Genomic DNA, 25447 nt, shown 5'->3' on the forward strand with positions numbered 1-25447 from the left:
TAAGAAGGTGAATAAAAAGAATCCAACTATGCAGTATTTCTGTTTTAACAGGGGCTCAGTCAACTTGATGTTGTGGAACATTAGTATGATTGTTGTTTGAACTCACTTGAATACGAGTAATTTTACCAGGTGTCCCGTATTCAGCATAGGGGAATATGGTCACCCTACAAACAATGAAGGGCCACTCAGGGCAGATGAAGTTTTAAATGACTGTTAATGCATTGCTAAAATCTGGTGGTAAAAAGATAAAAGCTAACAAAAGATAAAAAATCTGGAGACACCCAGCAGCATTAAGAGCTTTAGGGCTTGTTTTCAGTTACAAGTTACAGTTACAGCGGCGCAGGTGCACCATCGTAGCCTATGACACTACCTATGCCAATGTGAGAGCTTCTCTCATTGGTGTGGGTTCTCCACCTCCTTGAGAGGTGGTAGCTATGTCAATGGGAGAAGCGCTGTCTACACTAGGGGTTAGGTCGGTATAACTATGTTGCTCACGGGTGTGGGAAAGTGATGTAGTTATAACAACATAGTTTGTAGTGTAGACCAGGGCTTAGAATCTGGCCAGATCAGACAGCACCCTTTCACAAACTGTAAACAACAATGATTTACACGAAAAAGGAGAGTTTTTAGTCCACAATAGCTCTGCACATGTGATAATTAATAAACAACCCTCCCACGTCTCTGCTTTTTTTTTTTGGTAGGGAGTTTAGTCAGTTGCCTAGATCTTCAGAGTGAACCCCAGTGAAAATGTATCCCATGAAAATTACGTCTTTTTTTAAAAAAATGTCTAAATAAAAACACAAATTGTGGCAATGGTGTTGTCAATTCCAAAAGCCTGGTTTTTGCTCTGGGGGTAGAAAGTGTGTGGAGTCGGTGCATTATACAATGCAATATGCCAAGATTTCATTATCCATGTTTAATTATAAATTTGTGTAGAGGGCCCTTCTCCATAGTATACGGGGGCTGCACGACACCAGTTATAAAGAATTAGCAGCCTTAGTGAATGAAGAGAATGTTCATAGTGCATAATTTTCAGGATGTAGCTTCATTTCCTTAAGCAGACCCAAGATGGTAGATAGCATCTAGAATATTAAATATCAGGAGACTACAGCGGCTCCTGTTAATAATGGTATGGGTGAAAAATATATTACATGTTGCTCTGAATGTGGTCATGTTTCTAAGAGGATTGAATTTCTCAAGCAGGGCTCTGCCATCAAAAATTCCCTATCCTGTATGCATCTGAGCAGCTCCTTAGCAATAGCTAGACAAACTGTTTCCACCAGCTGATGTTTCCTTACTTGGGTGGTCTCTAAGATAGCCGGGACCCAAACCATTTAAGGCTTTGTAGGCCATCCCCAACACTTCTTATTTCAAACACAGGTGAACTGGCAAGAGGCCTTAAGGTTATCCACAGGTACAGTGCATTTCAATTGCCCAGTATGGATGTGATGAAATGAATCACTGTGGCATGACTGGTGAGAAATGGTTACGGTATTTTGACAAGCAGAGGAGACTGATAACATTCTTGGCCACTTCTGCTCTGTGGACATCCACGAGTGAGAAGTCCCATAAAACCCTAAAACTGTCTTTGCCAGTTCACTTCTAGCTGGACTAAGTCTCAGGCATCTGGCTTTCATGAAAGTCCCTGGGTATGTCTACACTACGAAATTAGGTCGAATTTATAGAAGTCGTTTTTTTTGAAATCGGTTTTATATATTCGAGTGTGTGTGTCCCCACAGAAAATGCTCTAAGTGCATTAAGTGCATTAACTCGGCGGAGCGCTTCCACAGTACCGAGGCAAGCGTTGACTTCCAGAGCGTTGCACTGTGGGTAGCTATCCCACAGTTCCCGCAGTCTCCGCTGCCCATTGGAATTCTGGGTTGATATCCCAATGCCTGATGGGGCTAAAACATTGTCGCGGGTGGTTCTGGGTACATATCGTCAGGCCCCCGTTCCCACCCTCCCTCCCCCCGTGAAAGCAAGGGCAGACAATCATTTCGCACCTTTTTTCCTGAGTTACCTGTGCAGACGCCATACCACGGCAAGCATGGAGCCAGCTCAGGTAACCGTCACCCTATGTCTCCTGGGTGCTGGCAGACGCAGTACGGCTTTGCTGCACAGTAGCAGCAACCCATTGCCTTCTGGCAGCAGACGGTGCAATACGATTGGTAGTCGTCCTCGTCGTGTCCGAGGTGCTCCTGGCCACGTCGGCTGGGAGCGCCTGGGCAGACATGGGCGCAGGGACTAAATTTGGAGTGACTTGACCAGGTCATTCTCTTTAGTCCTGCAGTCCTATTGAACCGTCTTATGGTGAGCGGGCAGGCGATACGGACTGCTAGCAGTCGTACTGTACCATCTTCTGCCAGGCAGGCAAGAGATGAGGATTGCTAGCAGTCGTATTGTACCATCTTATGCCAGGCAGGCAAGAGATGAAGATGGCTAGCAGTCGTACTGTACCATCTTCTGCCAAGCAGCCATGAGATGTGGATGGCATGCAGTCCTTCTGCACCGTCTGCTGCCAGCCAAAGATGTAAAGGATAGATGGAGTGGGTCAGAACAAGAAATAGACCAGATTTGTTTTGTACTCATTTTCCTCCTCCCCTGTCTAGATCACACTGCAGTCAGTCACAGAGAAGGCGCAGCGAGGTTAATCTAGCCATGTATCAATCAGAGGCCAGGCTAACCTCCTTGTTCCAATAACAACGATAACTTTGGTGCACCATTTCTTATTGGAACCCTCCGTGCAGTCCTGCCTGAAATACTCCTTGATGTACAGGCACACCCTTTGTTGATTTTAGCTCCCTGAAGCCAACCCTGTAAGCCGTGTCGTCAATCGCCCCTCCCTCCGTCAGAGCAACGGCAGACAATCGTTCCGCGCCTTTTTTCTGTGCGGACGCCATACCAAGGCAAGCATGGAGGCCGCTGAGCTCATTTTGGCAATTAGGAGCACATCAACCACCACACGCATTATCCAGCAGTATATGCAGCACCAGAACATGGCAACGCGATACCGGGTGAGGAGGCGACGTCAGCGCGGTCCCGTGAGTGATCAGGACATGGACACAGATTTCTCTGAAAGCATGGGCCCTGCCAATGCATGCATCATGGTGCTAATGGGGCAGGTTCATGCTGTGGAACGCCGATTCTGGGCTCGGGAAACAAGCACAGACTGGTGGGACTGCATAGTGTTGCAGGTCTGGGACGATTCCCAGTGGCTGCGAAACTTTCGCATGCGTAAGGGCACTTTCATGGAACTTTGTGACTTGCTTTCCCCTGCCCTGAAGCGCATGAATACCAGGATGAGAGCAGCCCTCACAGTTGAGAAGCGAGTGGCGATAGCCCTGTGGAAGCTTGCAACGCCAGACAGCTACCGGTCAGTTGGGAATCAATTTGGAGTGGGCAAATCTACTGTGGGGGCTGCTGTTATGCAAGTAGCTCACGCAATCAAAGATCTGCTGATATCAAGGGTAGTGACCCTGGGAAATGTGCAGGTCATAGTGGATGGCTTTGCTGCAATGGGATTCCCTAACTGTGGTGGGGCTATAGACGGAACCCATATCCCTATCTTGGCACCGGAGCACCAAGCCGCCGAGTACATAAACCGCAAGGGGTACTTTTCGATAGTGCTGCAAGCTCTGGTGGATCACAAGGGACGTTTCACCAACATCAACGTGGGATGGCCGGGAAAGGTGCATGACGCTCGCATCTTCAGGAACTCTGGTCTGTTTCAAAAGCTGCAGGAAGGGACTTTATTCCCAGACCAGAAAATAACTGTTGGAGATGTTGAAATGCCTATATGTATCCTTGGGGACCCAGCCTACCCCTTAATGCCATGGCTCATGAAGCCGTACACAGGCAGCCTGGACAGTAGTCAGGAGCTGTTCAACTACAGGCTGAGCAAGTGCAGAATGGTGGTAGAATGTGCATTTGGACGTTTAAAGGCGCGCTGGCGCAGTTTACTGACTCGCTTAGACCTCAGCGAAACCAATATTCCCACTGTTATTACTTCTTGCTGTGTGCTCCACAATATCTGTGAGAGTAAGGGGGAGACGTTTATTGCGGGGTGGGAGGCTGAGGCAAATCGCCTAGCTGCTGGTTACGCGCAGCCAGACACCAGGGCAGTTAGAAGAGCACAGGAGGGCGCGGTACGCATCAGAGAAGCTTTGAAAACCAGTTTCATGACTGGCCAGGCTACGGTGTGAAAGTTCTGTTTGTTTCTCCTTGATGAAACCCCCCGCCCCTTGGTTCACTATACTTCCCTGTAAGCTAACCACCCTCCCCTCCTCCCTTTAATCACCGCTTGCAGAGGCAATAAAGTCATTGCTGCTTCACAGTCATGCATTCATTATTCATTCATCACACAAATAGGGAGATGACTACCAAGGTATCCCAGGAGGGGTGGTGGAGGAGGGAAGGAAAATGCCACACAGCACTTTAAGCACAGCACTTTAAAAGTTTACAACTTTAAAATTTATTGAATGACAGCCTTCTTTTCTTTGGGCAATCCTCTGTGGTGGAGTGGCTGGTTGGCCGGAGGCCCCCCCACCGCATTCTTGGGCGTCTGGGTGTGGAGGCTATGGAACTTGGGGAGGAGGGCGGTTGGTTACAGAGGGGCAGCAGTGGCAGTCTGTGCTCCAGCTGCCTTTGCTGCAGCTCAACCATACACTGGAGCATTCTGGTTTGGTCCTGCAGCAGCCTCAGCATTGAATACTGCCTCCTCTCATCACGCTGCCGCCACATTTGAGCTTCAGCCCTGTCTTCAGCCCACCACTTACTCTCTTCAGCCCGCCACTTACTCTCTTCAGCCCTCCACCTCTCCTCCCGGTCATTTTGTGCTTTCCTGCACTCTGACATTATTTGCCTCCACGCATTCGTCTGTGCTCTGTCAGTGTGGGAGGACAGCATGAGCTCGGAGAACATTTCATCGCGAGTGCGTTTTTTTTTCTTTCTAAGCTTCACTAGCCTCTGGGAAGGAGAAGATCCTGTGATCATTGAAACACATGCAGCTGGTGGAGAAAAAAAAAGGGACAGCGGTATTTAAAAAGACACATTTTATAAAACAGTCGCTACACTCTTTCAGGGTAAACCTTGCTGTTAACATTACATACATAGCACATGTGCTTTCGTTACAAGGTCGCATTTTGCCTCCTCCCACCGCGTCGCTACCCCCTCAAACTTCCCCGCTCCCTGTGGCTAACAGCGGGGAACATTTCTGTTCAGCCACAGGCGAACAGCCCAGCAGGAATGGGCTATACTGAGTGTCCCTGAAGAAAAGCACCCTATTTCAACCAGGTGACCATGAATTATATCTCACTCTCCTGAGGATAACACAGAGAGATAAAGAACGGATGTTGGTTGAATGCCAGCAAACATACACTGCAATGCTTTGTTCTACAGTGATTCCCGAGTATGTGTTACTGGCCTGGAGTGATAAAGTGTCCTACCATGAAGGACGAAATAAGGCTGCCCTCCCCAGAAACCTTTTGCAAAGGCTTTAGGACTACATCTAGGAGAACCGCAAATGCCAGGGCAAAGTAATCCTTTCACATGCTTGCTTTTAAACCATGTATAGCATTTTAAAAGGTACACTCACCAGAGGTCCCTTCTCCGCCTGCTGGGTCCAGGAGGCAGCCTTGGGTGGGTTCGGGGGGTACTGGCTCCAGGTCTAGGGTGAGAAAGAGTTCCTGGCTGTCGGGAAAACCGGTTTCTCCGCTTGCTTGCTGTGAGCTATCTACAACCTCCTCCTCCTCATCATCTTCTTCGTCCCCAAAACCTGCTTCCGTATTGCCTCCATCTCCATTGAAGGAGTCAAACAACACGGCTGGGGTAGTGGTGGCTGAACCCCCTAAAATGGCATGCAGCTCATCATAGAAGCGGCATGTTTGGGGCTCTGACCCAGAGCGGCTGTTCGCCTCTCTGGTTTTCTGGTAGGCTTGCCTCAGCTCCTTCAGTTTCACGCGGCACTGCTTCGGGTCCCTGTTATGGCCTCTGTCCTTCATGCCCTGGGAGATTTTCACAAAGGTTTTGGCATTTCGAAAACTGGAACGGAGTTCTGATAGCACGGATTCCTCTCCCCAAACAGCGATCAGATCCCGTACCTCCCGTTCGGTCCATGCTGGAGCTCTTTTGTGATTCTGGGACTCCATCATGGTCACCTGTGCTGATGAGCTCTGCATGGTCACCTGCAGCTTGCCACGCTGGCCAAACAGGAAACGAGATTCAAAAGTTTGCGGTTCTTTTCCTGTCTACCTGGCCAGTGCATCTGAGTTGAGAGTGCTGTCCAGAGCAGTCAGAATGGAGCACTCTGGGATAGCTCCCGGAGGCCAATACCATCGAATTGTGTCCACAGTACCCCAAATTCGAGCTGGGAACGTCGATATAAGCGCTAATCCACTTGTCAGGGGTGGAGTAAGGAAATCGATTTTAAGAGCCCTTTAAGTCGAAATAAAGGGCTTCACTGTGTGGACGGGTGCAGGTTTAAATCGATTTAACGTTGCTAAATTCGACCTAAAGTCCTAGTGTAGACCAGGGCCCTGTCTCCTACAGAAATTATGAAAGCCAAGCAAGAGATGGAAAAGGAAATGTCCCTTATGTGTCAGAGGTCTGCTGATTGGAAATTCACAGATGTTGTTCTTTTGCTCCAACACTGCAGAATCTTACTATGGTAGAGGTGATTGGATTAATCAATTCTGCCTCTGGCATGCTGTTTTTCTCGTTTCTCATCAGGTTTTTCAGGTCATTTTTGAAACACTGTGATCTGTGGGGAAGATAGGAAGGTAGGGGATACCTAAATGCCAAGGTAAAGATAGATAATTGTAGATATACCAGTGATCAGTGCCATGAAAAAGGCAGTACATGAACAATTAAAGTACGTACACACCAAATATTTTCTGCTCTAGAATAGGGTGATTTTCCCCTTATAGATAGCTCTGGGCTGACTGAATTCATCAATTTCTGAGGCGGAACAATCATTACAGCTCCTATGTTTGTGTGGGGGAGTGGAAGAGCCACAGGTTAATTCTGGAAGAGGTGGTTATTGGAGAATAATAGGTCTATATTTAGTATGTCTACAAACTTTGCACCAGCTTGGGATTCCCCATGACATTGGAATCCTCAGTAGACTGCTTGAACCAGTTTACAGCCCTTTGTATGGTATAACAGTGCAAAAGGGTCACAATGGACCTCCGGACTTGGCCCTTAGAACCAGGGCTGGCCTTTGGGAAAATTGTACCCTGGGCGAACCTGTATGTTGGTGCTATGGCCCCTGCTAGGTCTCGCCTGACCATACCTGTGCCCTGCTGCCTCATACCCCACGCTGGCCCCGCTCCTTGACCATGATGGCCGGAGAGAGGCGGCTGCTGGCTAGGCGCACAGCTCTGAGGGCATCAATGCCAGCAGCACAAAAGTAAGAGTGGCATGGTATGGTATTGCCACCTTTTCTTCTGCGCTGCTTCTGGAGGTGGCGCTGCCTTCTGAGCAGGGTGTCCGGAGAGTGGCAGCTGCCAGCCAGGAACCCAGAGGTGCCTGGGCTCAGCTCTGGCATACCCCAGCCAAATTAAGCACTCATGGTGCCCCACTGACCTGGCCGGACCTGCTTAGAATTCTAAAATGTTTACACTAGTTTTTAATCCATGAAGCAGTCACATTTGTGTCATAACATTAGGGATTATATTTCCCCTATAAACTGCAGCCATCAGTAATTTGTGTAGAAGTACTAGAGAGCAGCCTGATCTCATTCCTTCTCTGTCTCACATATCTGATAGTCCATCCAGTAGAGCGCAGCAGAACACATACCTCTTGAGCAAACAAACAAGCTATTATTGCAACATCTGTGCTCCTTAAATTTTGTTCTCATCTGTGGCCATGAATGTATTCTATGTGTCTATTCGGAAAAAGCATTGCAAGCAACTCACGTTGTGGAAGAAGACTAATTACTCTGTGCTCATTTGACCAAGAATCCTGAGTGGGGTACTCTCCAGCCTCTCTTCCTCCTTTTATATGCACATCTGAAAGGGTGATGGCTGTTTCTCCTCTCTGGGGTGGCCTGTGTGATATTCCCAAGCAATAGTGTAAGATTCTAGTGTTCTAATTAAAGACTAAATGTATTCAAAATAGAGGAGAGAGAGTTAAAACAAGAATCTGACTGCAGAACTGATCTAACCTGGAAAATCTTTATTCATTCCCCTTGGATTTAATTATAGTGAATAGAAAAAAATACTATACTTCTAGAAATCACATTATTTTTTTCCTCCCCTCTGACCCTTTTGGCACTCCAGCCTGTCAGGGATGCAGCCTTTCATTTCAGATCTCAAGTGTCATCTTTCCCTTTACCTGTCTCACACTGCTGTTATGACCTTTGGATTTCTTTGATGTGCCTGGCTTATTATATGATACCAGATACAATCCCTATAAAGCAGTGCCCCTGAGTCTCTCTTTCCCTATGCATCCATTATCTGTGTTCCAAATCCACTCAGGCTTGTATACATTGCTTTGGATAAGCTGTTTTGGTACCTGTATTCCTCCACTCTCCCCCATTTTTCACAATATAAGGGGTCTCTTTGAAGGTGCATACACTCAATAGTCCCCCCCCCCACATATACCTTCTCTTCTTCTCATCCAAATAAGCATCCCACTCTGGAAAGGAAATGTACACTTTGTCTTAGCTTAACTACCCGGCTTTTGCACGTTAACTGGATTGTCACAGTAAAAAAAAGCTGAGATAGATAATAGAATGAACAGCCCTTAATTAACCCTTCTGTTGATTCATAGCCCTTCTGTTCAGCTGTCTAGGGTTCAATGTATACAGAATATGAAAGATACATGGTATACATTCATGTTTGTGCTAATGATTAGCCCTAAACTGACCTGTGCTACTGTCCTTCTATGATTTATATTTTGTGTTTGCAAAAAACCAGCTACAAAAATGGTAACTCACTTAATGTTTTATGACAGGAAATTCTGTGAAACAAATTATTCAAATCAATAGCCTACTATTCTAATCTCAGACACATGAGAGCATATTGACTGGAAACTAGCAAAAATAAACAATTATCTTGTATGCAAGGCACACCTCTGTGTCTGCACAGAATATAGCTCATTGTTGTGTTTTTTAGTTAGCCCTCTGTCTGTCATACTTATTCTGTGTTGCAGACATGTACAGCTACTAATTTAGCATACAAAAGGTAATTTGTGGTACAAAATCTGGACTGAGATCCAGCAGCTGGAAAAAATCCAGACTGTGGTTTTGACTTAGTGTGTCCATTTACAGAAATTTCACTTGGTATAAGTGAAGCATGATGGTTGTTGCAATTGTCTAGTTCAATAATTTGAGATGAACAGATGTGTCTCATCCCTGTGATGGTCTGGAAGTGTGGCATGTGGCCTTCTTGAACTTTCCAATAATTCCATAAAAGGGTCTTATTAAGATTAGTAAATAATAATTTATGACTTTTCTAGGGTTGATCTTTAAAATCATTATTTAAAGGAGTGGAAAAAAGAGTGATGTGATCTGACACAAAGGGTGAGAATCGTCCCTTCGTATAAGTAGTGTGAAGGTAGAACAGATCGTGGTCCAGCACAGACCCCTTGTCATTGCCCTGGCATCATAAAGGGGTCAGAAAGCTATACCATCTTCCCAGCCAGCCAAGGAATCCCCTGATGTGATGGACATTTCAGCTCTCTAGCACAGGTGATATGTCAGGAGAAGTGTGGGAGACCAGTCAGGAAGTGACTGTGTCCCACTTCTGCAACTGGTGGACAATAGCTCCTTGGAAGCATTACCAACTGGCAAAGTTGAGAGCAGCTCTCAAGCTACCCTCAACTTTGTCACAGATGGTCTTGGCAGCAGAAAATTATAACTAGATCATTACTGCCCTGCTTTGTGCTCAGCAGAGACTGGGAGTAGGAAATGATCTGGGTCAGACATTTAAAGAATCTGATCTTGTTTAAAAAAAAATCACAATACACACTTAGGAAAAATGTGTCTTTTAAAGAGCATCTTTATTTTAAAATTTTGCAGAGAAGATGCAACAGATATTTATACAAGGAGTATGAGAGAAAGGATTCTCCCCCCTCCCCCCCTTTGCAAGTAAAAACATGTAATGAGGCTTCCTAGCCAAAAGCACCTCTATTGTTTAACCACTTAGGGAACTAATGATCCATTTCAAGTCATCCTGCCCACTCCAAGCCAAGAGAAATTTTCCAATCTCCTTCAACTACCTGAAAAAGAAGTAATTTTGTTTACTGATTCTTTTTCTAAATTTTCAAGAATGGTCTATCAGTGACTACTTGGAGGACAACAATGGCAGCAAAAGGATTCATGTTAAAAACCCATAGCTTTGTGAAGTAAGAAATAATACAGTCATATAGCTAACACTGATCTTATCTATTGTGTAGGTTTACTTGCAACAGCTATCTACCTCTGAGATAGCTATCTACCTCTGAGATCTTTGATAACCCTCCTAATAGTTTAGCTGAATTAGTTACTATGGGCCTGATCCAAAACACATTGAAGTCAGTGAAAAGACCCAAATAACTATGAACCAGGCTTTATCGATTGCTGTAAATAGATACATTGATAAGGGGTAACATTTTCAAAAGTGCCTAAGTGAGTTAGAAGGCCAAATCTCATTGACTTTCACCTTTCAAAATGGAACTTAGAAACCTAAGTAATTTAAGCACTTTTGAAAATTTTACATGAGCGCTTTAGAAAACTAATATCTATACTGATGATATTTAATAGATCTTGTTTAGAAAACAGCACAGGTTAGTCTCATATACATATTGATCGTTACATATATTCCATTACTATGAGATACAAATTCAAGATAATTTATGCTTCTAAATAAACACTAGCTAGAGTGTTTTTGAACCAGGAATCCAATAAATAATGGATCTATTTATGCTGAAAGAGACTTTTGAATATTTAGTGTTTTTACATAAAACAATTTCAGCTATATACACTTATCTAACATAATGTGTGCACTGATAACTTTTGTTCTCTTTTTTTAAAGGGTAACATTTTTTGCTTTTTTTTTTCAGTTCTACTTTTCCAAGTAAAACAATTCACCTCCAAAAAAGCCAAGCTGACACTGAAAGGCTGAACACTTTAAATTTACATGAAAAAGATGTTGCCTTTGGCAAGAATATACAGATTTCTCATGTAATTTGGTCAAAACTGAGTAAAAAAACTAGGTCATACCAGGGTTATTACCTTCTGACAAATGCATAGCAATACTCAACAGCAGAAATTAGGTTTTAATGAAAAAGATATAATTCCAGAACAAGTTTTAGATCTTTGCATGTTTGAACTGTATTATGGTGATAAATCTTCCCTTCCCTTATCTCAAGAAATATGCAGGACATTTAAAAAAATTAAATCTGCAGTTCACAAAAATAATTGATGTTTGAAGTCCTCACTGAAGAGGTGACTGACCTCCTGTAAGTCTTGCCTTGCTTAGCAACGTTCCTTAGCAACGCCAGTCTATTATACAGCACACAATATCAGAACATAGAGAATTGCCAACAGCCAATTACTAATCATTTTGCACTAAGTAGTAGTTGTAGGATACTGTTCTGTCTTTTGAGTTAAGTCACACCGCTCCCCCACAGTTGTCTGCCTTGACATGCTTAATTCATTTTTTTAAATGTTTCTTCTGATTGCTTTTTTTTAGTTTTCTTGTTAAACCACATTGTGCAAAGACGTTCCACCTAAATTCTCAAAGGATTCCGTGCACCTAACATGTGTAATCAGAACTGAATTGACATTCCTCTCCTCTGAATCGCCAGAGGTAGGCAATGGGACTACCATACAGCCCCTCTCTATATCCTCTGCGGCCATTACTTCAACCTATGGGATTAAGAAATGATGGATATCTTTCTGCATCTCCTTTCTAGGGTTCCCACCCATTGGATCCATTTAAGTACAGATCCAGAGGTCCATCGTTCAATCTGCTTCTGATGCTTCTCTTTGCATGGGCCTATCTGGAGCCAGTTAGGAGCTCTGCTCCCCATTGCAAAGAGAGCCCTCTAGCAGTAGGAGAATTTCACCCACATTCTTCATTCCTGCTTTACTTTGCATTCATGCTCTCTTCTTCATCCATTGGCCACTGGCAAAATAGCCTTGCAGCACTGCCCTCTTTATGGGGATGATCCTGCAAACACTTATACGTGTGTGTAACTTTATTACCTTGAGTGGTCCTGTGATGGATTTGAAGCTGCTATATCATGATTTATGACTATTTTGTGTTCTGTTTGTCTGACTTCTGTAAGGTGGGGAGCGGGGAGGCAAGGAGTTAATTCCAGCAGGGTTTGGCTTCATGTACACAGGAAAACCAGTCAATGACTCCAGATAAAACACTTTGTGCAAACACTCCAAGGGAGTGACAATGCCGTAGTTATTCACTTTAATGCTTTGGTTTGTCCCTCTCATCCTGCTTTGAGCAGGGGGTTGGACTAGATGACCTTCCAACCCTGATATTCGAAGATTCTATGATTCTCCCCTCCCACCCCATGAGAGCTGACTTAACCTGGTTTTGGATGGCCCATCCAATTGTGTGGGATAAGAGAAAAAAAAGACTTTTAGTTGGATAAAAAAACAGGCCCTCAGTGACAGGGGCAGAGCGACAGTCGGGAAGCAGACTGACACCAGGGGCTGGGGTACGATAGGCCTGCCTAAGCCTTTTGGTAAGAAAGACATGCATATAGATGCTTTATTGTTTTAAAAAACCTCTTCTGCTCTGTTCCTCTTCTGCTTTTGCTCTGAGATTAGGCGATACTTTGTTTTCCAAAGGCTATTTTGAGTCTCTCTATTCACCATTGCCATGACTCCCAAAGGAACAATGTGCAGGTATGAATAGTTGTTCCACAAGGTACTGTAACCCAGGACTCAGTCTAAGAGTGGGGAGTGGAAAAGTCTCATCACTTTGGAGGGGAAAGGGCATTCAGAGTCCAGAGAAGAGGTCAAAGGTGCAGTTAGCCATGTAATGGTGAGAAGCCCCTGTGAACTCAATGAATTATTTATATATATATACACGTGGATTTGGTGCAGGATCCATTATGCTTTGCTCTTTATTGTACAATCGAATAGGATTTCGTCTATGGTCTAGCTCTTCTTTCCTGAAGATTACTGACCCACTTTCTCTAACCATTTTGAAAATCCACATACATAGAATCATACAATATCAGGGTTGGAAGGGACCTCAGGAGGTCATCTAGTCCAACCCCCTGCTCAAAGCAGGACCAATCCCCAATTTTTGCCCCAAATCCCTAAATGGCCCCCTCAAGGATTGAACTCACAACCCTGGGTTTAGCAGGCCAATGCTCAAACCACTGAGCTATCCCTCCCCCCCAAAATCAACATTAAACACAACATGCTAACAGAACAACTAAAAAATAAGTCAAGAAGTGAAAGGGTTATCCTGGCTTTTCTGGGTACTGTAATTTCTTTATTTCCATTATAATATGCTTTTTCAGAACTGAATGCAGTGACCTTAATTATTAAAAAGGATCAAGATTAGTTTATCTTGTGTTTGCTATGAAAAACAAAAAACGTGTTCCTCTTTTATCTATTTTCAAATTGTAAATGCTAACTCTAATGCTATTTTCCTTTCCTTCCGGTAGTTAGCTAAAATGGACACCTTGATCATAAGTAATTAGTCTACAGTGCATCTGCTGCTTATCATTTTAACAAACCTATTTAAATTTTGAAAAAATAACATCAATTTTACTGAATCATCTAATATGGCTTCTCTAGTCCTTCAGAAAATGCTCATTGATTTCCATGACTACATTTGGTAGTCAGGAGGAACATATTGCATTATATTTTTCTTTAAATGCAATCTAGTTTTGTTATACTGGGAGCCAGGAAAGATGTACGGTACAGTAAAGGTGATATTATGATGGGATCAATTCATTGTTGCCTTATGACTCAGGTATTACACAATAGTACAGATAACAGCTATTACCTGACAAACAAATGGAAACCATATTCTATCAAATAAAGAAACTCTCATCCCATCTGTTTCTGAGGTCTTCTTGCAGTGAAGTACTTAATTTGAAGCCCATTGAAGGGTCTCCAGGCAAGAGGATATAAAATTCATGCAAATATTAACCACAGTTGGCCAAACACAAAAGGGGAAGAGAAAAACCTAAGCAGCAGCATTCATCCCCTTATGAAAACCAAACAGTCTCTCTGCATGAACAACTACTCAGAATTCAAAGGACATGTGATCAAACGGAGAATAAGTCTGAGTTTGGGAGTCCTTTCTATTCATAGAACTTACTGCACATTTTGTGGTGGGCATTACTGTTGACGTTTTCACAATAATTTACATGATACCTGCTCTGAGCCCTCTACCCTGCTTGGACAAGGCATAAGGATGGGGAGGGATGGATATAAGAGCATAGGCTTTAAGGAATCTGGATCAGATAGAGTATGAACTTTGAAGTTCAGGGCCATCTTTAGTGAACTTAAGAGTCATCACGCCATAGATGGCTCTGTGGATCTTAATATGGTAGAGGGCTGGTCCCCTGCCTCTCAGGATTTGGATCCACAGATACATGAATATGAGTTTAATTTGCCATTGATTGAAGACATACATCTTGCAGTCTCTTGGGAGTTTCCCTTTATCCCTGTAGGCCAATCAGAGTCAACATGTGGAGAGGGAAATCAGCAGGCCACTTTGATTCCTGTTTTATTCCCACTAGCTATATGTGGGAGCTGTTACCCTTTCAGAGTCACCCACAATGGAGGCACCAGGGAGAATGAGACCAGAAAGAAAATGGGTCAAATCATAACGTGTGTACACTGCCCTCATGACTGCTGATTATTTTAGGCTTAGTATTCAGGTATCTGGCCATATATATTCCACAAACTGAAGTGCAGGGTGTCACGGCAATAGAAATGCTTCTCCATGGAGAAGAAACTAGCTCACCACCTGGAGCTAGGATAGGAAGTGTCCACTTTTTCTTACCCTATAGAGTTATCAAGGAAGGATCAGCAAGTTTTGAGTTCCATTTAGTGAATTGGTACGTATAAATATTGGTTAATAAACATGAATTGATTGATGAGGATAAACATAATTATTGAATAGCTGCCATACTCCCTGAACACAATCCATTTGGTGCACTGATAATGATGGGAGACAGCTTGTGGAAAAAGTAACATGTGATCATGTAATTAGACTGTATCATAATGAGGGAGCAGAATAGAACCTTAATTCTGGCATTTCCTAACTTCCGAGAGCTTGATTCTGCGACCTTAATATTATTTTGATAAGGGAAAGAAGTTGTATGTAATGTTAGACAAAATAAAAAGAGGCAAAACCATGTTCTGTTATGTGCTTGTGTACCATTAGTATCTGGTATGACTGTTCCTATACTCATACCATTCCTTTTGCAGGGAAAAGGAATTTTAGATTTTGGTGTGGGCCAGGGACTATGAATGTTGAATAGGCATATAGGTGCCTTGCTTTTATAAAATGTGTTTGAGCTAGAACCCACATGGATTGACGGTTGGGTACAGAGATTATACTGTACATTATTTTGACACTTAGCAAATTTTGGACTTTTGGTTTTCTCCATCAGAGTTGTAAATATCTTTATTAAGCTTCAGCTTGTGGCATCAACAAAGAATATTATACTTATCTTAATATTCTAAATCTCTCCACTCAATTCAAACAGCAGAAACAAACTTTATTATTTTATGGAATGTGATTATGTATTGACATTAAAAATTCTAATGTGGCATCTCAGTCATTTGCTGAGATAAAAAAATTCTGAAAATGGCATTTTGCGGGGGCTCAACTGCTGTCACTTTATAATTAACAACTTGCTATATCATTAGCAATTTACAATGCATTTTACTAGTGAATTACTAATGAATAAACATGAATCTTTTATATTATTTTGTAGATAATGAACACTAGGAAAGACTGCTGATCTATTAAAAAGTCCCTAGGGGATTGGTATTGGAATTCTATTCCTATCCATTCCAGACCGCAATTGATTGTTACCTTTTAACATATGGTGCACAGTGATTTGATTAATCAATTAGGACCATGGCAAGTTGAGAACTATGCCTGGAAGCAGTGGGATAGTGTGGATGTTGAAGTGAGAAGAATGAAGATCAAAGCAAGTTGCTGAAGGCCAAGGGTCTGCCCTAGGAGAACCATCAAGCACAGGGGACAGAGACTCATTCATTTATCTTTGTTTCTTGCAACCTTTACTGTGTAGTATTCAGCTTAGTTAGAAGTGTGTCATTCTAGTCACATTATTCATGATTTTGTTGTCTTCTTTGAAACAAGACATCTATTGTAACAGAGAATATTAGGGATTTACTATCTTTAATTATGACAACATGTGGATGATCAGATCAGTCAAACAGGCTAATGCTTGTTTATTTGTCAAAATGGGCCAGATTTTTGGATGTCTGATTGTGTATAATACCAGCAGTGAGGCAGAGGGGAGACAGGTGAGTTGTGGTAGAATTCAAGCTCATGTAATATTGTACTAACTGAATACAGATAGATTTAGTTCTGTATGATTTCTTTTGGCTTTGTAAACTTGCAAAATATTTTGAGCCAGTCACTGGTACATGCCATTGTATTGCTCAGCTCCAGTGGGGCAAAATGGAGTAAATCTGGATTACTGGCTAGTTCAGCCAGACTTACACCTGCTTTGCTTCACCAGAGTGGCACAAAATAGTTAGAGCATACTGCTGAATCTGCCCTGTTGCTACTGGTGTTAAACATGTATCATAGAGGCAGGAGGCTCTTTTTCTATCTAGGTACCTCTATAACTGTGTTATATGAGCACCTTACAAAAAAATTTTACAACACTCCTGTAAGGCAGCACTTGGGTGGTGCAACACCATTTTGGTGCTTTTTTTAGGAGCTGGAACATTGTTCTGGCACTTCTGCTGGTCCCGGGCCAGGTGGTTCCTTTCCCTTCATGGCTGGAGAGCATCCGTCAAACTGGCAGGTGCTGATATTGGGCCTGGGTGGGGGGCATGTAGTACGGGTCTGCATAGAGGGAGCCAGGGACACTGCAGATGGAACTGGGCAGTGGAGCATGGGGTCTAGAGCAGCTGAGAACCAGGGGGTAGAGCTATGCAATGTAGGGAGCTAGGTAATGAAGCTGCCTGGATAATGGAGCCTTATGAAAGGAGCAGGATCCAGGTACAGTGGTGGGGAGGTAGGGACAGGACAGGCATTGCAGAGAGTCATCTCCTGCTCCCCTGGGCCTCTCCCATCTCCCCCACTGCCCCTGTCTTCCACACAGCTCCTCCCCAGTAGCCCACAGCTCCCTCTGCTCCCTCCAGGGCTTCTCACTGCCCTGTGTTATGGCACTTTCTTTTTTCTAAGACTCCAGCACTGCTGTGAGGTAGGGAGATATTGTTATGAAGATCTATAGAAAGAGGTGATCAAAACCCAGAATTTCCATCGTGTGGGACATTCCAATATTTCAACGTTTTGTTTTCATCCCAAATTAGGATGTGGAAAGTCAAAATATCTCAACTTTTTATGTAATAGAAAGTTTACAAAAAATCATTTGGGAAATGTTTCTACAACATGTTTTGACATTCCTGAATCGAAACTATTTATTTCAATTTGTTAACCTGAAATGAAACATTTCATTTGGAGTTAGCATTAATCTGCATCTGTTTGAACAATGTGGTGCCTCATTGAAATTGTAGTTTCAAGCACCTCATGCTCCCAATCTCTGCTGCCCTTCAGACTTTATCTCCCAGGATGCAGTGTGGTCTGTCCCTGTGAATAAACCACCATTATGGGTCAGCATGATGGTGAGCATGATGGGTCAGCTCGAAACAAAACATTTGATTTTGATTTTCCCAATAGAAAATTCTGCCAAAATGGTTCTTTTCCATTCAAAAACTTGGATTTTGATGAAACCTCATTTTCCAAAGGGAAAATATTTTGTTTGCTTTTGTTTTTACTAGATCTAGACATATAATATTAGGAGTAGGGCCTTATTATGCTAGGCACTGTAAAACTCTTATGAAGACATGGACCATGGTCCAAAGAGCACACAGTCTAAAGGTTATCTTGGCTAGAAAAAAGTGGTTGATTTTTAGATTGGATTTAGCTAAGATTTTCCAGTTAAACCTGATTTAAACTCTACCTTTTTCCTTGCGTAGATGTCGAGCAACACTTTTTTAGCTCAATTTTTTATTCTAGCCTAGTAGAACACAACCAGCTTAATGTGTTTCTCTGCAATAAGAAAAAACAATGAGTTTAGTTCAGGTTTAGCTAGCTCATTTTAGCTAAACCCAATCTAAACTCAACCTCTTTTCCTGGCCATGACAAACTGTAAGGACTCAGTCTTCAAGGTACTGAATATTCTTGTCCAGTCCAGCAATGTGTTTAAACATATGGCTAACCCCATTGGTTTCAGTAGGGTCCAGCTCTGTTGCAATAAGAGACCCTTTAACAGATCTAAGAGTGCCCGTGCAGGGGTTTTCACCAAATTAACTACATTGGTTTAAAAAACAATTTTAAGATCAACTGTTAGTACTACTCTCAGGACTTGCTTACTTCAGAAAGTTAACTGGTGAAAGCAGTGAGGAGCTGCCAAAATCTTAACAACGGGTTCCCTCCTCACCCCACGAGGGGGTCGTTGCCCACCCCCGCCTCCCGGGACTCCTGCCCCAACCAACGCCTCCGTGTTCCTTGACGCCCCCTCCTCAGGACCCCTGCCCCATCCACCCCCTCCCCTGTTCCCTGACTGCCCCCAGAACCAGGCAGGAGGGTCTTGTGGGCAACCGTAGTAGGTGCCCACCCCACCCCTAAGAGCCAGAGGCACCTGCCGGGGGGCGAGGTAGGGAGTCCCGGAGGTGCTTACCTGGGGCAACTCCCAGGAAGCATCCGGCAGGTCCCTCTGGCTTCTAGGGGCGGGGGAGCGTAGCTGGGGGAAAGTAGGGGGAGCGGCTGCTCCCCCACTGATCACATCAAAAGTGGTGCCTTAGGCGCTGGAGCACCCATGGGGAAAATTTGGTAGGTGCAGAGCACGCACCGGCAGCTCCCCACCCCGTGCCCGGCTCCAGATCACCTCACCTCCGCTCCGCCTCCTCCCCTGAATGTACCGCCCTGCTCTGCTTCTCCGCCCCCTCCCCCCCGGCTTCCTGTGAATCAGCCGTTCGGCGGGAGGCCGGGGAGGACTGAGAAGCAGGCGGTGGCTTCACACTCAGGCCAAGGGTGGTGGAGGTGAGCTGGGGCAGGGAGCAGTTCCGGTGCGCGCCCCCCCACCCCCAGTTACCTGCTGCGGAGTGGGCGGCCCTCCTTGCACCCCACCCCCCCACCCCAGCTCAACTCCACCTCCCTGGGCCTGAGCGGGAAGCCGTGGCCTGCTTCTCAGCCTGCCCCAGCTTCCCATGCAAATCAGCTGATTCGCGGGAAGCCTGGGGGATGGAGAAGCAGAGTGGGGCGGTACGTTCAGGGGAGGAGGTGGAGGCAGAGCGGAGGTGAGCTGGGGCCGGGGTGGGGCGGAGAGCTGCCGGTGGGTGCTCTGCACCCATCAAATTTTCCCTTTGGGTGCTCCATGGCTAGAGCACTCATGGAGTCGGTGCCTAAGGCGCCACTTTTGGCTGGTTAAATTTAGAAGCCCTTTTAGAACCCATTGTCCTTTGCGGAACAACCGGTTCTAAAACTGCTTCTAAATTTAACAAGCGGTTCTAGTGAACTGGCTCGAACCGGCTCCAGCTCACCACTGGGTGAAAGGAAGGCTGTTTTAATGTATGGAGGGTAAACTTCATTTACTGATTGTGATACTAATCTTGCACCACTGTTTGGATTTTTTTTTTTAAGAAAGACAGAATTGGGCCTGTCACAGTTTCAGGGCAACTATACCTGTCTTCCCTCTCTGTGGTCCCTTTCAGGGCATTCACTTTAGGCTTCTAGCTCCCAGCCATCACCTCTGTTGAACAGAGACCTATGTCTCACTCTCTTCTGACCAGGGATTTTAAGGCTGCACAGCTCCCTGCCTTACACTGTGATATATACCCAGCAAGCCAGATGGTATGTGCTTTGCTTTTACTCTGAGAGCTACAAGGTGTATTGCCCTCAGTTATAAGTTACTGCACAGCTCCTTCTAAGAAAGCATATGTATTCCTAAGGTAAAATCGTTACAGAGAAAATATATGAAAACAATAAAATAACCTACGTACGTGCTAAAAGGGTTTCCAAAGATCACTCCCAACTCCAACCTAGGTCTCTGGTCGTGGTTTAGTCCTTCACAACCCACAATGGAGTTTTCCCTCTAGTTACAAGTTCATCTTTTTTAGTGCCAAAACCAGAACAGCTGGGCAGATTAGCCATTTTTTTATACAGCTCGGAACTTTGATCTTGGCCTTCTGTAACAGGTAATCAACAGACAATGACCCTCGCCTTAGGGTGTAGCTTTAAAAGGCTTTGTTTTTTGCATACAGTTGTATTTTTAAAAATATCTATGGAACTTTTTGTATATAATCCTGTAGTCTGATTTCCTGAGGGAGATGCTATGGAGATCCTCTATACTAATCAGAAGACAGTTTCTGTACAAAGACTAGTGTCTGAGAAATCAACACATTTTTCCTCACATAAGAAGCCATGTACCCAGATCTCCAAACACATGAGTTTAACTCACATGGCCTTCCCAACTGTGTGCAGAATTCCCATGGACTTCATATCTAGATTCTTGTGTTGAGTTGGAAGGGACTGTAAGCAACATTTTGCTTCATTTAGCAGTCCATCAGTGTAACTTTGTTGTCAAACTTATCAAATCTTCATTATTTTTTTTTAAAGCTGTATTTTTAAAATAGTGTAGTTTCTGATTTTCTATAGGAACATCAATTTCATAATTCATTCACTGATCCAGAACACTCCATTCCAAGGAATGGTATTGAGTAACTGTCAGACTCCTCCACCTTCATCTGCCAAAATAAGCTGTTTTCTGTCTTTTTGGATCACCTGTCATTGTATAATCTGCTTTTTTTAATCAGTGGATTTAATGTAAATAAATCCTTTGGTTTTGCAGGCTGGAAGATTAGATAATGATCTCCCACTTGGAAAATAATAGTCTTGGCTTTCAGTATTTCTTTTCTGTAAATTCCACAGCTTTGCCCCAGCATTTATATTCCAGCAGGAGACCATTATCATGTCACAATGTTCTATTCCTTTGACAGTATCTCTTTACAGCAGCAAGTACCTGTACAACTAGTTGTGCAGAATGTTTTGTATGTATGCATGCTATTGCTGAGAACTATGCTGAAACCACCAAGCTGATATTTCTCAGGGATGAATGACTGTTTTAGTTGTGCATCCCACTGCTTTAGCAAAAATGTTTGGACTAAAACAAGAGTTTCAAGGACGTTCTGCACTTGTCAAAACATGTGCAAAGGACTGAAATAGCAGCAAGTATATTTTAATCATCCATATAAATATAGTCTTTACCACAACATAAAATGAAAAGAGGCAGAGAATGGGCGGGGGCAGGACTATTAAAATAACAGTGAAAGCTTTTTCATCATATCCCTTTAACTCTCAGAACATCAGTAGAACGTACAATTTCTCTTGTCAATCACACTTTTGTCTCAATTTGACAAAAACTTTCCAGCTATATTAGAAATCCATTAGCCAAGCTGCTCATACGACAATATGGCTACTCAGGATGAGTGAATGTCCCCCACTTTTCAAATCATTCTTCAAACTCCATTTCCTGTATTACTTTATATGGTAGTATGGGACAACTAAGCTGCCCATGCACAATGATTTAAGGCCAGCTAGTTAAACAAAACCAAAGAAGACAAATTGCTACTTTTTAATGAATAATTTATCATATTTCTTCAAGGTGGTATGATAGAAAACAGTGAGTTCCAGTCTCTCATGGTAGAAAATATTTTTAGGCCCAGTGGCTGAGGGAACATTCAGGATTGTAAGGAACAAAAGAAAAGAAAATGTGAACTTATTGCAGTTTGACAGAGGGGTTAGAATAGATTGGGATTGGGAATTCAATGAAGACTGCCATTATATTAGAGACTATACATTACAATAGTGCTTTGACTAATATTTGAACAAAGTTCAAAATTGACTAGTGATTTTGGGTGCCCATCTGGAGAAACTTTTAAGGGTTCTGATTTACAGAGACTAGATTATTGTCACTTTCTGAAAAACAGGCCTTAAAGGTGTCCCAAGTTTGGTGCCCTGAAACCAAGCCACCTGAAAGCAGCCCTCACTTCTGAAAATTTTAGACGTGTTGTTTTCCTTTCTAAGTAGAGAGGATGGGTAAATATTCAGAAGTATATAAGTGACTTAGGAGCATAAAATCCCACTTTCAAAAGAGAGACTGAGGCCTGGTCTGTGCTACATGATTAGGTCAATGTAAACGGCCTTGCGTCAACTTAGCTGTGGAAGGGTCTTCACTTAAACTTGGCTACCACCAATGTAAGTGCCTCTCTACACCGATTTAGTAACACCACTTCTCCGAGCAATGTAGAGTTGTGGTTGATGTAATTAGGTCGATGCAGAATCAATGTAGATGCTGTGTTGCTTACATCGACCGTTACTGGCTTTCAGGAGCCGTCCCCAAATCCCACACAGTTACAATAAAATTGATAAAGCTTTTCTGGTGAGGACATACACCACTGGCACAAGGAGATAAATGTGTGCACACACAAGAGATTTAATAACTGCAGTGGCTGTATGCCAATGTAAGTTAGGTCAGTGTAATTTTGTAGTGTAGGCATGGCCTTAGGAGACTATGTCTCAGGAGTGTCAATGGCATGCCTAAGTCACTTTAGAAAATGAGAGTTAGGGCTAAATCTAAAGATTCAGACTGGTGACTAACAGGTGCTGAGGTGTTTTAAAATTCCCAACTTGCACTGAAATCCATGGGATTTAGTAACCTCTGTTTTTTTGATAATCTACTAGGCATCCACCTGCAATGTTGGGTTCCTAAATACCTTTGGAAATTTGGCATTTAGGGACTTTGGAAAAGTTTATTAAACATATCAAAACAGAGTGAAATACAAAACTGGGGCAGGGTGAATACCTGAAACAACTGTCCAAAAATATTCTTTCAGATAAAAAAATGCCCTTTTCTCCAGTTGTTTTGGTTCCTGTTGTGTTTTCTTACTGCAACTATTTCAGCCAACAGATTTGCCAGCAGGAATGTTTGCAGAAACAGATAGTTTTAAGTGAATTCTAAAAAATATGCAAGAAAAGCAAATTTTACATCTGCAAATGTGAATATTCACATCAGAAACCTGATTATAAGGGCAGGGAGCAGAAACAATACTGTGTATCTAATCAGAAATGAGCAACAGTGCTCTAATTCAGAATATCAGACACTCCCAACTGATTGCTCATAGACTGAATGATTTCAAATAATGAATAATTTCTATAAAATGGTGAAGCTGCAACTGAATAATTCACAACAAGAAAAGAAAGTAAGTTTGTTTAGTAAGTGACTTTTCATTAAAATTTGCTGAGCTGTAATAAAGATGCTGAGGATCTTCCCATGGAAATTTTCAAAAGGTCCTAAGGATGTTAGGAGCCCAACTCACAAAGACTTTCAGTTGGATTTACGTGCCTAACTCCCTTTGACTGCTTTGAAAAACCCAAACCAATACTTTAATACAGGGAACTACATGATTTCCTAAAAAATATTATCACTGACTGTCATAATCAAAAGACAGAGGTAAGAAATAATAAACAAATTGGTGAGAAATGAAGCCCTATGTGAGCTGAAACTGTTATAGAAGTCTTAGTTTAGCAGAGATGGAAAGACTTTGGAATATATCTTGTAAACTATTTTTTTCTATTGCTGCGCCCAAAAAACAAGCAAACAAACAAACAAGTCTGTGTCCTAAATTGACAAAACTTGGAAGCTCAGGTGCCTTTCTCAATATCAGAACTTCAGTGCTAATTTAAAGGAGAATTGGGTAGACCCAATTCATACCAAAGCTCTGCATGGACAGGTAACTTTCAGTTTATTACTTATATAATAACAATTAGAAGACTGGTCCTTCCCCTAAAAATTACATACTATACTATACTGCACCTCTATGCATTCAATTGTTTCAACTACATGGCAAGATCCTGCCATACAGGAATACAAGTGGGAGGAAGGAGAGGGTTCAAGGAGCTTTCTGCCACTGATTTTGCACCAAGTCAGGGCATGGTGTCAATCCTTGCACTTGGGCTATGGCTGGTGGATTATTAAACTGACAGCAATAATTGAAATCCCTCAGATAATGGAGTCAATAAAAGGATGGGGCTATTCTTCTTCCATTGTGCTGACCACAGTGTTGGACTGGCACAAAGGCTGCACTTAACAGAGGGTTCCTTAGAGACTAACAAATTTATTTGAGCATAAGCTTTTGTGAGCTACAGCTCACTTCATCGGATGCATTCAGTGGAAAATACAGTGGGGAGATTTATATACACAGAAAACATGAAACAATGGGTGTTACCATACACACTGTAACGAGAGTGATCAGGCAAGGTCAGCTATTATCAGCAGGAGAGCGGTGGGGGAAAAAACCTTTTGTAGTGATAATCAAGATGGGCCATTTCCAGCAGTTGACAAGAACGTCTGAGGAACAGCGGGGGCGGAGGGGAGATAAACATGGGGAAATAGTTTTACTTTGTGTAATGACCCATCTACTCCCAGTCTTTATTCAAGCCTAAGTTAATTGTATCCAGTTTGCAAATTAATTCCAATTCAGCAGTCTCTCGTTGGAGTCTGGTTTTGAAGTTTTTTTGTTGAAGAATTGCAACTTTTAGGTCTATAAGCGAGTGACCAAAGAGATTAAAGTGTTCTCTGACTGGTTTTTGAATGTTATAATTCTTGACATCTGATTTGTGTCCATTTATTCTTTTACGTAGAGACTGTCCAGTTTGGCCAAGGTACATGGCAGAAGGGCCTTGCTGGCACATGATGGCATATATCACATTGGTAGATTTGCAGGTGAACGAGCCTCTGATAGTGTGGCTGATGTGATTAGGCCCTATGATGGTGTGCCCTGAATAGATATGTGGACATAGTTGGCAACGGGCCTCGTTGCAAGGATACGTTCCTGGGTTAGTGGTTCTGTTGTGTGGTGTGTGGTTGATGGTGAGTATTTGCTTCAGGTTTGGGGGCTGTCTGTAAGCAAGGACTGGCCTGTCTCCCAAGATCTGTGAGAGTGATAAGTCGTCCTTCAGGATAGTTGTAGATCCTTGATGATGTATTGGAGAGGTTTTAGTTGGGGGCTGAAGGTGATGGCTAGTGGCGTTCTGTTATTTTCTTTGTTGGGCCTATCCTGTAGTAGGTGACTTCTGGGTACTCTTCTGGCTCTGTCTCACAAAAGGTTATGCTCAAATAAATGTGTTAGTCTCTAAGGTGCCACAAGTCCTCCTTTTCTTTTTGCTGATACAGACTAACACGGTTGCTACTCTGAAACTTAACAGAG

The sequence above is a fragment of the Lepidochelys kempii genome, chromosome 1, assembly GCF_965140265.1.
Source record: "Lepidochelys kempii isolate rLepKem1 chromosome 1, rLepKem1.hap2, whole genome shotgun sequence".
In the NCBI taxonomy this organism is placed as follows: domain Eukaryota; kingdom Metazoa; phylum Chordata; order Testudines; family Cheloniidae; genus Lepidochelys; species Lepidochelys kempii.